A 13360-nucleotide genomic window follows, 5' to 3' on the forward strand; every position below is an offset into this window, starting at 1 on the left:
GATTATTACTCAAGGGTGATGACCATTGTCAATCAAAAAAAGAGATACAAAGAAACTTTAGAGGATGTTTGTGTGATTAAAAAGATTCTTCGTTCTTCGACTCCAAAGTTTGATTATATGGTCTGCGTTATTAAGTAAAATGATTTAAACTCTATGACTATTGAACAAATTATAGGTGAGTTGCAAGCCCAAGAAGATAGATTGAATAGGAGACAAGATGAGTTAATTGAACAAGCCCTCAAAATCAACGTATCTTTGAAAAACAACAAAAAAAGAACCAAAAGGGTCGAGAAAATGGACGAGGTTGAGGTCATGACCAACGAGGATATAAAATAATTGATTTTGAATATTGTACAAATAATTATGTAAACTCATCATTAAGAAACTGGGAAAGATCAAGAGGAAAAGAAAGATTTAATTATCAAAGATCGAATGAAATGAGGTATGACAAGTCCAATATTGAATGTTATAATTGTTATAAATTTGATCATTTTTCTTTGGAATTTCAAAATGAAAATTAAAATGAAGAGATGGTCAATCTCATTAAAAATCAACAAGATGTTGAAGAGCCAACTTTCTTACTAACATTCAAGATAGAAGTGAACAATGATACAAGCACTTAGTACCTTGACAATAGATCAAGCAATTACATGTGTGGAGATAAAGAGTCATTTGTGGAACTTGATGAGAAATTTAAAATAATGCTTCATTTGGAGACTCCTCGAAAATCCAAATTCAGGGGAAATGAACAATTTTGATTTTTCTAAAGGATGATAGACATAATCTTATTACTTATGTTTATTATGTGTCAAAGCTAAAAAGTAATATTTTGAGTTTGAGACATATCCTTAAACGAGGTTATGAAGTTCACATGAAAGACTGTTTTCTTTGTTTAAAATATCAATAAACCAACTTGGTTGCTAAAGTATCAATGTCGATGAATAGATTGTTCTTATTGAATCTCAAGACATTTGATGCAAAGTGCTTGAAGTCTATCATGAAAAATGATGCTTAGTGTTGGAACATGAGATTTGTTCACTTGAATTTTGGAGCCCTCAAAATGCTCAGAGAAAATAAGATAGTAAATGGAATTCTGACCATTAGTCACCCTAACAATTGTGTTAGGCATGTCTCAAAGGAAATCATGCAAAATGAATTTTCCAAAAGAAGCAACATCAAGAGCAACCAAGCCTCTTTAACTTGTTCATACTGATGTATGTAGACTAATCACTCTGCCATCAATTGATAAATACGGATACTTCTCGCTCTTCATCGATGATTATAGTATAAGGCTTGAGTTTACTTCTTGAACTATAAATCAGAAGCCTTTGTTTCTTTTAAAAATTTTAAAGCTTTTGTTGAAAAGAGAAGTGACTATAAGATAAAATCTTTAAGGTCTAACAGAGGAAGTAAATTTACTTTCAATAAATTCAAAGATTTTTGTAAATCACATGGAATTCATAATCCTTTGACGGTGCCCATATCACCACAACAAAATGGAGTTGTGGAATGAAAATAAAATAGAAGCATTCTTAACATGGATAGGAGTATGATGAAGGTGAGGAACATCCATGAAGAGTTTTGGGGTGGTGATGTTTCATGTGTAATTTATATGTCCAATCGGTCACCAATAAAGAAAGTGGATAATGTTACTTCTCAAGAAAATTAAGCTGGAGAAATCCAAGTGTGAGACGTTTTGAAGTGTTTAGAAGCATTGTTTATGCACATGTACTCGACCAAGGTAGACCCAAACTTGATGACCAGAGTTCTAAATATGTTTTATTAATTATTAATCAAACTCCAAAGGCTACAAGTTTTGCATAAGCAAAAGGATTGTAAGTGATGAAAAAAAGCAATTCAATTCCAGGTTATTTTATATAGTTTTTTCTTCCTCTCTAAAATATTAAAATTTCTTTTTCATCTCTACAATATTGTGTTAGTATAATTATATATCCCAACAACAACTTTTGCCTCTTATTTTCTACTGAAATATGTTGAATTCGGGAGATTATACCACCAGATCACCCAAAAAAAGAACTAATTTTTTTAAATCATATGATCTATATATTTTTTAGTTTAATTCACCTAAGGGTATTTAACTAGAAAGGGGAATCCACAATTCCCATATCTTGGGAAACATTGCATTGTCCAACACTGTCAACAAATTGACTTCTTGCCTTTCACTTACTATCATTGTTAGGGATTTATATTATGATTGTGATTACATTCTTGGTTGTGTTACATTTATCATGATTAAAGTAATAGAGTATTAGCATATGTGTTATGTAACACCCCAAATATCGGGTTAGTGAACAAAGTGTAAGAATTTAAAAGTAAGCGGTAATCTTTTGATAAACTGAAAAGTTCAAGTATTAATTTTAGGAATTTTGTTTAGGACTTATTATCAAATATTGAAGGATTGAAGGGTAAAATGGTATTTTAACAATAAATGAATTAAAAATTTATTTTTAAGGGTTGTTTAACATGTGATTAAGGGAGAAAGAAAGAAAGGAAAACTCTGGAAGCTTGCTCCTCTCTTCTCCTCTTCCCCGTGAACCTCCATGTTAAGGTAAGAGATTTCAAACTTGATTATTTCTTTCATTTCTGATTTGGTTTTGGTTCTTTGGGTGATGTTGAAGCTTAATAAAGCTTAAGGATGAATTGAAACTAAGAGATTAAGGATTTAATGATGATTTAATAAAATGGGTTTTTAAGAGAATTGATTTAGATTGATTGTTTTTGGATCTTTAAAGATATATTTTGACTTGTCAAGGGTTTAATTAAGGGGTTAGAAGTATTAGACAGGATTAAGAACAAGTTTGAAGAATTGATATGATTTTTAGTTTCAAGAGTTTTATGGAGAAATTGAGGTGTTAGAGAGGTTTTAATGGATATAAGTTAATGGTAATAAGTTTAAATGAGTTTAAAGGCATAAATGAGTATAAGTAGAAGATTTTAGTGAAGTTGGGTAAATTTTTGAAGTGAAATGGATGAATTCTAGGTAAAGGTATCGGTACTGGAAGAACAGTACCAATACTATAAGGTTAAATTGAAGGAAATAGTATGAACTGGATGAACAATATCGATACTGGTTGAAGAAGTATCGATACGAATGTGAAGGTATCGATACCAATGATAAGGTAACAATACTGTAAGTAAAGAAGAAATTCCAGAATGTCAAAAAGGTATCGATAATGAAGTAGGTAACAGTACCATATAAGAGAAGTATCAGTACTACAGGAAGAGTATCGATACTATTCAGGCTGAAATGTTAAATTTGGTGTTTCATTTTGTTTAGGTAAAAGTTAATTGGTTCAATTTAATTGAGTTTTGATATTCATGGTGTAATACCCTAATTTTGTCCGGGTCATTTGAATCCATTTGAAGATGATCAAATTAATATGAAGGTGCTCGATGAAGGATTAATTCAAGTGATGAATCATGGAGGCTTGCAGTTAGAAATCTTGATGCTTAGTTGGATTGTAAACATGTTTGTTTCATTTTGGAATTCAAGATTTAAATTGAAGCCCAAGCTAATCCGGAATCCAAATTAAATGTTTAGTCCAAAGTCCACATACAAGTCTAAAATAGATTACAAATATCTAGCCCGGTTACAAGGCCCAAGCTTAACCCGATCCGACCCGGATACAACAACCCGACTCGGGCTTCTCATGCCTCCCACGTGAAGACCTTGTGATTCTCCACAAGAACCGAGCAGAAGCCACTGCCAACCACGAGCACACCCACCCAACAAGTTGTTACATATGCCTGTCGGCCACCCAACATGCTCAGCTCATATCATTGTGCCCAAGATACTGCTGCTCACGTGATTTTACTGCTCCACATCACCCATGCCTCTCGGTTACAGCAGCCATGTTCCCTACGTGAACTACAACCGGGAATCCACATGAAGCAATGCCACGCTCAGCCACCAAGCACAACCGAGCACACATGCACTCACTTCTCCACGATGCACGAGACCCCAGCAACCCGTGCTACCCACGTTCCACACGTGAAGACCCTGTGCCCAGGCTCCACTGAACGAGACTCCCAGAAGCTCCTGCCAGGACCATACCCGAGCAGACAAGCTCGGCTCCCCATCACCCGTGACCTACAACACGCGAAGAACGAGGGCATTCAACAGAACCAGAAACCAATAGGAAAGACAACAATCAATGTAGAATCACGAGGATATCAATTGAAAAGGAGACCATAAACAAGGGGAAACAGGGGGGGTCTGATCCTTTCGATTCAAAAAAGATTGGAGAATAGAGGGCTTCGTTTGGAATTTTTATTTTGAAAGGAATGTACTGGGGGTTTTCTTCACCCATTTTCGCAGAAAATACTTTGTAAACCGAGGGTTTTCCCCTTCGATTTTAGATAAATATATATGGAAACAAAAATTAAAACGTTTTGCATCTCTTCATTTTGAAGCAACAGAGTTCCTCTTTGTGTGTTTGCTTGTGTCATTTCGAATAAAAAACCAGATTAGAGAGAGGATCGAGTTCACGCATCCATGGGGTCAGTTGGCTCAAACGCGTAACCGTCATTATTGAGGGGGGATTGATTGTAACAAAAAAGAAAGATGACTAAAACAGAGGGGTTCATCACAGCAGAAACAAAGGTAATAAAAGCTCTTCCCATAATTTCTACTTTTCTCGAAAATAAAGAAAAAAATATGAGATAAACGAAATCAGAATCAAGTTACAAGGTTGTTTCCTAAATCTGATTTTACAAAATTTGTGTTTCTTTCTGTTTTTCATTCGAATCAAAAGACTAAAAAAGAGGAACTCATCATCCTTCATTAAAACCCATTTCGAAAAAGTCATAAATCCATCAGCAGCTACCTTTCGGTTTTCAAATCAAAAATACACACAAACTATAGCAAATATGAGAGAAATGTCTCACTTACCTTGCTTTACCGTGAGTCGGAGTCGTTGATCAGGACTAGAGCTGCCGGGGGGTTGCGTCCTTAGGTCGACCAAGTGCTTGCATGTCAGTTTAGGGAGGTTAGAGTAACGTTTTGGGAGATTGTGATGAAAGGTGGTGGCTTTTAGGTGTTCGTTCTTCTTTTCCAAGCTTACTAGCGGTGATTTACGAGATGAGAGCTTTGAAGCTCTCGAAGGGTGGCCATAGGAGAAGAAGGAGAGAGTTGAGAGGAAGAAGAAGGCGTTGCGGCTGCTGAAAATGAAATGGGAATTAGGGTTCAATTTTACCTAATATAACATATATATCAGATTATCAAAACGACGTAGTTTGAGCAGTTTAGGGCATCCGTTTTGGGCATTTGGTTTATTCATTTTCCGAGTCATTTAGTTTTTACTTGTAACTCATTTTAGTCCTAAATTCGTTTTTTTATGTTCTAATTTGGTCTTTGTATTTTACGCAAGGTTAATCTTAGTCCCAAGTGTTAGTATATATTTACTCTTTTCTGTTTTAAACACTTGACCCTCGTGTTCTGCATGTTGCATTTTAGTCCTGAGTGGTAATGTACTTAGTTTCGTTTCTTTAGACATTTGAATCTCATGTTGTTGCATGTTGCATTTTAGTTTCGGGATTCACTCCCTTTGATATTTTATTTGTTTATACATGTGATATATTTCTTTTGAAGATTACAGTTTAGTCCTGCATATATTCATGGTTTTATTCTGATTTTTAGTACATGAAATATTATTATTAGTGTTCTATGACTTGATCATTGTTTAATCTATGAATTTAGCATTAAGAGTTAAGTGTTTATTCATTTAAGTTATTATGTTGTTTTTTATGTTTTCATGATTACATGTAAATATTATGTGTAATTTAATTATTAATGTTAATATGGTCTTTTGCATGCTTATATTTGCATATACTAAGTAATAAAGGATAACTTTGTGCCTTGCTTCATTTTATTTAATATGTCGAATAAATTAACATTGTGAATATTGGTATTTACCTTTTATTAGGATGCATATAAGTTTTGGCATTTTCATATCATTATGTGTATGATATCCTCATAAGTATGATTCCATACGATCACATAATTGGATTAAGGGTAATATTCTTTTAATTTAAAACTGTCGAAATGTCTTCTCCTAACTTACTAGAGAGTTATTTTGGCAATTTTAAATTAAAATTATATCCCGTCAGTAACGCCTAATTAAATTTGGATCTATCACTGTAAAATTTGGGAATGAAAGAAAAAGAAATATTCGGCTATTTAAATTATTTGAGAAAAGATCGTTAGAACTCACCTAAAGATCTGGTCTCGATATTTTTAAATAATCGAATATCCTTTATCTTTCTAATTACTTGGCAATTTTAAATTAACATATTTTGTTGCTTTTCAGTGTTATAAATTTGCATTTTTGTTCTTCTAAGGGATCGTAAATCAAATTAAAATTTTAATTTGTAAATTTCATTGCAAAGACATTAATTAATCGACTAGGTACCAATTTAGGGCGTTGTGGGGGTGCTAATCCTTCCCCACACGTAATCGACTCCCGAACTTGGATTTTGGTGACGTAGACCGTAAATTTGTCGTTTTAATTAAAATTAATTTTAATTTAAAATGACAACATTTTTGGGTGCCCAATCACACCCTAATCAAAGATTGGTGGCGACTCCTCGAACCTTATATTTTTATCATAAAGGAATTTCCAATTTTTCGAAACGAGAGATTTTCTAAAATAGCATTATTTTTAATTAAAATTCAATTGAAAAGAGAATAATTAAAAATGACGCGGTTTTCAAAATCTCACCCCACGCCCCGGTTAAAAATCGTTTCGACAGCTTGGCGACTCCGCTGGGGACTTTTTAGAGAGTCAGGCCTATAGTCGATTAATTAATTGTCTTTGCAAACGAAAGTTGTAAGTTCACTTTAATTTGATTTTTGATCCCTGATTTGTTTTAAATTGTTGTTTGCATTTTAATTTGCGTTTTAATTAACAAATAAATAGTTGTACTAACGTGTGATTTACATGTTTCAGTTTTTTGACCTTCACTTTAGTTTGTTGTGTTTCTTGGATCGAGGGAAAGGATTATAGGTTTCTCCTTTACTGTCGCAACAACCATTTTGATATTTAGAGCCTTCTAACTGTGCTCTGTCCCGTTAGGTAGGGGTGAACGCTACACTTACGTGAGAAAAATTACTTTTCTCCGCATGGGCTTTAGCAAGTAACCTCTGGGGTACATTCCTTATGTTTACGAGTGAAACATTGAGTTTCCTCGTATGGACATAGGGAAATGTATCCTCTTGAATTGAACTTGATCCGTTTTAAGCCTATAATGGGTGAGGATCGAGGGTCTGGCAAGCCCAAGGGGGCACCAGCAAAGGACAATTTGAGGACCCTTTTTAGTGATACCGAAACTCTGCCCGTTTTATATTGAATCTCTATCCGTGGTTCTTCAAAAGTCACAGAGGGGAAACTCATTCTATCCTTTTTTCCTCAAATTTATTTATTTTTGCAAGAAGTATGAGAACTAGAAAAACATGCGGTTAGGTTTTATATGAAGCCTGCGAACTAGATATCATGCGATTAGGATTTTCTGTGAATAACAAAACATGTGGGTAGATATCATGTTGGGTAGGATCTGTTAAAGCATGATTGGGTAGCCAGCATATGAGGGTAGGTTTTATTTGATGTTTTACTTTACCTACTATTTTGTTGTTTATCTTATGTGTACTAACCTGTGTTTGTTCTATGTCTATTTTATTTTGATTTTATTGCATTTGCATCCTCATGTCATCAAGGGGTATTAATTCGCAAGTGATTGACAAAGAAGAAGGCTGAACATATTGTGGCAAGAAATTCTCCACTATGTAGTCAAAACCGGGAGATCCAGAGACGTTCAAACGATCCATGAAGGAGGACATCCGATGAACGAAGAGATCTGAAGCTGATTGAAGAATTCCTTTAAAGCTGCAAAGGCCAAGATGTTGACTCAAGGGATAGATACAATCATACCAAGGACGAGAAGACCCTTCATAACAACATGAAGACCACTTCACATTGGAGATCCAATGAAGAGTACGACTCAAGGAAATGAAGAGATGAAGAACCGCAGTTGAATTTTGACTATATGGTGTACTTACTGAATTCTTGTTGTCTAAGTGAACGGTTGTTCTTAAGTGGTCACTTTTGGAATTAACACCTTGTGCATTTGCATTTGCATTTGCATTTGCATTTTGCATTGCATGTATTTGTTTAAGTATTTTACATGCATTAATTATGAAAACCTGGAAATAACTTGTGGGAGGTTATGTGACAGTAATAACAAGATCATTCATTCATACTAATTCAACATCATCATGGAAGCAATGGAGCAATCTAATCGGGAATCGCAAGATCAGTTGCAAGAACAGTCGTTCGAGTTACAAAAATGTACTAGGAATCAAGCATCGGTTTCTCTGCAAGGCGCATCGAATCAAATGGTCCAGGTGTTGGCACCACGAACTATTGGTAAAGAAACGATGGATGATAAAGGAAATCAATGGCATCATACTAATGCATCAAGAGTGATAATTTGCCCCGGAGCATCTAACTTAAACCAAGGGAAGAGCCTCGTCAATTATGGGCAGTATGAGAACGAATTCAAGTGGTTGAATGAAGCTGTTAAAAATATGAGGGTTGTTAATGCCACTCACAAGGAGTTAGAAGCCCAGGAACTCAGTTTGGTCCCTGATTTGGTCATCCCCCATGAATTTAGAGTACCTAATTTTGAGAAATATGATGGCACCAGTTGACCTCTACTTCGTCTGAAAATGTTTTGCAGAAAAATGGAAGGGTACTTAGATGATGATAATCTGTTGATCTATTACTTTCATGATAGTCTTGCTGGGCCAGCTGTGGTGTGGTTTAACCGGTTGAACAAAGAGCAGATCAAGACGTGGGTCAATCTAGCTGATGCTTTTCTGGGGCAATATCTATATGTTAAAAGCTTAGCCCCAAAGCGTCATCATCTTCAAAAGATAAGAATGAAAGCTACTGAGAGCTTTAAAGAATATGCACTGAGATGAAGAGGAGTGGCGGCACAAGTTCAACCTCCTTTGCTAGAAGAAGAAATATCATATATATTTCATGATTCTCTCCCAGCTCCCTACTTTGAGTTAATGCTGGGAAATTCGATGAATGGCTTCAAGGATCTTATGGTGGCTGGAGAAGCAATTGAAGATGCAATCAGTAAAGGAAACTTGAAAGTCACTTCCAAAAGCTCAAGAAATGAAGAGCGAAGAGCTGATGAGGTGAATGAATGTCACGTCCATAGCTCCCACAATCGTAAGAGAAAAGGGGCAGCTGGTTACTCGAGTCGTCCAAAGAAGGTCCCACGATCGAAAAGTACTTTGAAGGTGTTTCAAATTCCTATCTCAGAGTTGTACCCACATTTGATTAAATTTCAACATCTCAAACCGAAACTAATGAAATTACCACCAAACCCTTTTGGCCACAATTACGATCCAGATAGTGTCTGTAATTTCCACTTAGGGGCATTGGGGCATGCTACGGAGAATTGTAGGATGTTCTTCAAGGAGATAGAGAGGCTCGTGGAAAATGGGAAGTTGACACAAGAATTGGTGGAACAATGGATGACGAGCTCGAGTGGGGCACCAGAGCACAATGCGTAGCACCCGATCGAATCAAACATCTCTGCATCAGAAGAATAATGGGAGCATCCTGACAGTGCATAAATCCTTTTGTTCATCATAAAACATTTTGTCATTTGCAACATCTTGTTTGAACATGTTTTTGTCATTTTTCTCAACTTTTTAAAAAGGATTTTTAAATGAACTTACGTTATTTTCCAAAGGTCATGAGCAATGAATCAAGTTTTGATCTTGTAATTTTTTTTTGAGTTAAAGGTTGTTTTACTACTTCATTAATTATATGCTTTTGAAAAGAGGTAAGATTAGAACTTTCATATCCCATCCAAAGCCGGAGGAACCATTGGTGGACTCCTTACCCGAAATAACACAGAGACTAATCATTGACATCAATTCCCCAACCTCAATAAATCCCTAGGGCATGACGAGGACATTTCCTGCAAGAAAGACAAGATGGAGTGTAACAAATCAAGGGCATGCGAGGACTACGTAGAAGAAGAAGAAATAAAGGGAATCATTGAAATAATTCTATCATGCATTAATTATATTGTTTTCATATAGATAAGGTTAATCTTGAAAATTCATCCCCCTGGGGATACCTACTTTATGAAGACTTCCATGTATGAGATGATGAACGGCTTTGTTTCATTTATCCCTTCAAATATATGTATATATACCCCTTGTTGTCCCTTTTTTGAGCCTATAGTAATTTTCTTCAGATTCAACCCAAACCAAGGATCACCCTCCACACTGGAGGGCAAAAGTGAATAACATCTGCTCGCACGGGTGAAGATTATCAGTCCGGATTTTGCTACAGAAGCAAGTCATGACACCAGGAGGTAGACCAAATATAAAGCGCTCTAAGATCAAATTGAGTTGACATCATAAAGAGAAAGAAGAGAAATATAGAAAGAGAAAAAGAAAAGATAAAAAAAATGAAATGAAAAAGAAAATAAAAAAGGAAAAGAAAGAGAAAAATTGAAAATGAGAAAAATGAAAAAAAAAGAATGAAAGAAAATCGATCAAACCCCTCAAGAAGAGTGGTTCAAACATTTCAATTTTATTCACCCGAAGATCGTGAAACATTGAGAAAAAAGAAGAAGAAGAGAATATGCACGAGCAGATTCAAATCAGGCAGAGCAAGGTTGAAGACAGCAGAACAAATTGATCCTTGGTTCGATGACCCTTAAACACTTGTTTGGGCCTATTCATCCTTTTCTTTCATAACCATGAGCCCTGGCCCACATTACGTGCCTGAAAAGTCCCTTCTAATCATACATGGATTTCTAAGTGGAGAGGCTATCTTCAGACTTCATTCCGCCCCTCAGGGTTAATTTTATTTGTAAATAATTTTTTTTAAAATAAAATCTTTAATGCATGATAAGAAGAAGAATAAAAAGGAGGGTTCGAGACGTAAAATTTTAGATAACGTCTTGAAACCAAAGGAGAGTTCGAGTTGAAAACCTGAAAAGGCTGCTCGAACACAAAGATCGTCAACCTCTGTGCAGAAGGGTGATATTATACATCTCTTGACAAAGCATTGCACAGTCCAAAGGTGCTCACGAAGGCTGAGAACCAGTGAACATTTCCAGAAGAGAAGCAAAATGGTTGCCTCATCACATCAATAAAATACCAGGATCAAGGATGCAGGAAGCTAACCTAAAACACATTACCTTCCCAAGTCAGCCTAAGCCTTTTGTCGGCATTAATCTTTACTCTTTTCAAATGTAGATAACTTTTGAAGGATTAAAAGAGAATTTTACTTATTTGATATTCATTGAACTCTTATTTATAATTTGTTTTGATTGTGAGTCTGAAGAAAATGACAACATTTTTGAAATTTATTCATAATTTTTTTTCACATTCCCTAAAAATAAGAGAAGGGATAAAAACATTTTCAAACAGGACAAGTTTCAAATGTGAAAAGTCCTTGCAGCTGGAGAGGCTCATTATGCCTCCATTGGAAGAAAGAGAATAAGCGGCGCCATAATATGAAGCATTTCGCGACCTTGAAGTAGAAGGTCCAAGAGATCAGAATAGATGAAAGACAGAACTGGCAACATTTCTTTGTGACATTGTCAGTAACCCAGTAAGAAGAAGATTATCTCATCATTCAGAAGGGGCACATATCTCAGCCCGAATGAAAATGAAAGACATTGTGTTAGAAGGGTTGATCACTTCTTAAGTAGCATGAAGAAAAGCCCTCAAACTATTTGACAACACTACTGTGTAGTGACACCAGAATGAGAACATTCGTATATGTTAGGGCACGACTGAACCCACATCATGTTGAGATGATAAGATTTAAACCAAGGAGGCATTAAGAATGAGCCTTACAATTTGAGGTGTTGGGGCATTTTGAAGGCCCGTACCAGTATAAGATAATGTTGGGGAAAGACTGAACCCACATCAGGTTGGGATGACAAGATTCAGACCAAGAAATTATTGAGAATAAGTCTCACAACTTAAAGTGTCAGGGGCAGACCGGGAATTTGAGCTGAGCTTACCTTGTAAAGCAAATCAACTGCATCGATCAATGGCAGAGTCCTGAAAGAACAACTCTGAAAGCATAGTTGAGCTAAGGACGGAAATGGGGCAACACAGTCGTATTTCTGACTATAGCAAGATATTGAGAGAGAAAACACTTTCTCCGAAGTGAAGAAAGAAAACAAAGATGACAAGAAGATAGAAGAATATCAAAGGGCTCGTAAAAAATGCAAGTTGGAAACTATGAGTTGCTACACGAGTATAGAAAACAGACCCTGGAAAGAATGATCAAGTAGAAGAAGACTGAGTTCGCCAATTTGAAGGCAAACAAAGATTGATTCAACATTTATGCATTCATGAGAACATCATCTGCATAAAAGAAAATGCATGACACAGATACATTTAATTGCATTAATGATTTATGCATAAACACATGATTTTGACAGGTCTTCCATTGAAGAGAGAAGATGCAGAATGTTGAAATCCCGATGATTGAAAGGGAGATTTCAAACCTTAAATGCAAAGAGTTGCATTTAAAAAGGCATACCCTGAAGAACAGAGAGGTCTAGTCCACAGAAGAAGCATTGCTTTGAAGTGAAGACCATCAGATGTAGAAGAAAAATGAAGATTTTCGTGTATGAAGAAAGACTTGCACACATGAGATTGGAGAAAAGTCAATCCTAAGCCTTCACCGGAGAATAGTGAAGCAAACCATCTGAAGCCTTCACCGGAGAATAGTGAAGCAATCAATCTGAAGCCTTCACCGGAGAATAGTGAAGCAAACCATCATAAGTCTTCACCAGAGAGTAGTAAAGCAAACCATCTTAAGTCTTCACCAAAAAGTAGTGAAGCAGATCTATTTTAAGCCTTCTCAGAAGAGTGTTGGAACAAACCATCCGACCATCAGATGTAAGAGAAAAAGAAAAAGTTTTCGAGTACAAAGAAGCTGATCAAGTGATTAAAAGGAAACGCGCGCGAGGAGTCATTAACTGATTCAAGGTCTCAGAAAGGGAGAGGTTCAAATGGCAGTCAAGTCAAGGAAGACTCTCGTATTCAATTGCGGCGAGACAAGCTCTCACAAGAGAAATGATTTCGAAAAGATTCTCTTAAATTCTAAATTTTTGAGTATAATGTTTTTCGAATCTTCAAGCATACATTAATGATTGATAATGTTTGATTTTCAGGTTCGACCTTTGAAGCAAATCAAACTCAAGCCTTCACAATAAAGTGGTGAAGCAAATGAAGATTATTTGAGTTCCATACTCCCTAGAGAAAGAGGGAGCGAACTCGTTT

At 35.8% G+C, this 13360-nt stretch overlaps 1 pseudogene; it reads left to right on the forward strand.

The window, feature by feature from the left end:
- The first annotated feature begins 1537 nt into the window (after positions 1 to 1537).
- Positions 1538 to 13360, forward strand: part of LOC120136443 — a 40198-nt pseudogene continuing 28375 nt past the window's right edge.

Source organism: Hibiscus syriacus, unplaced genomic scaffold, assembly GCF_006381635.1.
Source record: "Hibiscus syriacus cultivar Baekdansim isolate YM2019G1 unplaced genomic scaffold, ASM638163v2 tig00110630_pilon, whole genome shotgun sequence".
In the NCBI taxonomy this organism is placed as follows: domain Eukaryota; kingdom Viridiplantae; phylum Streptophyta; class Magnoliopsida; order Malvales; family Malvaceae; genus Hibiscus; species Hibiscus syriacus.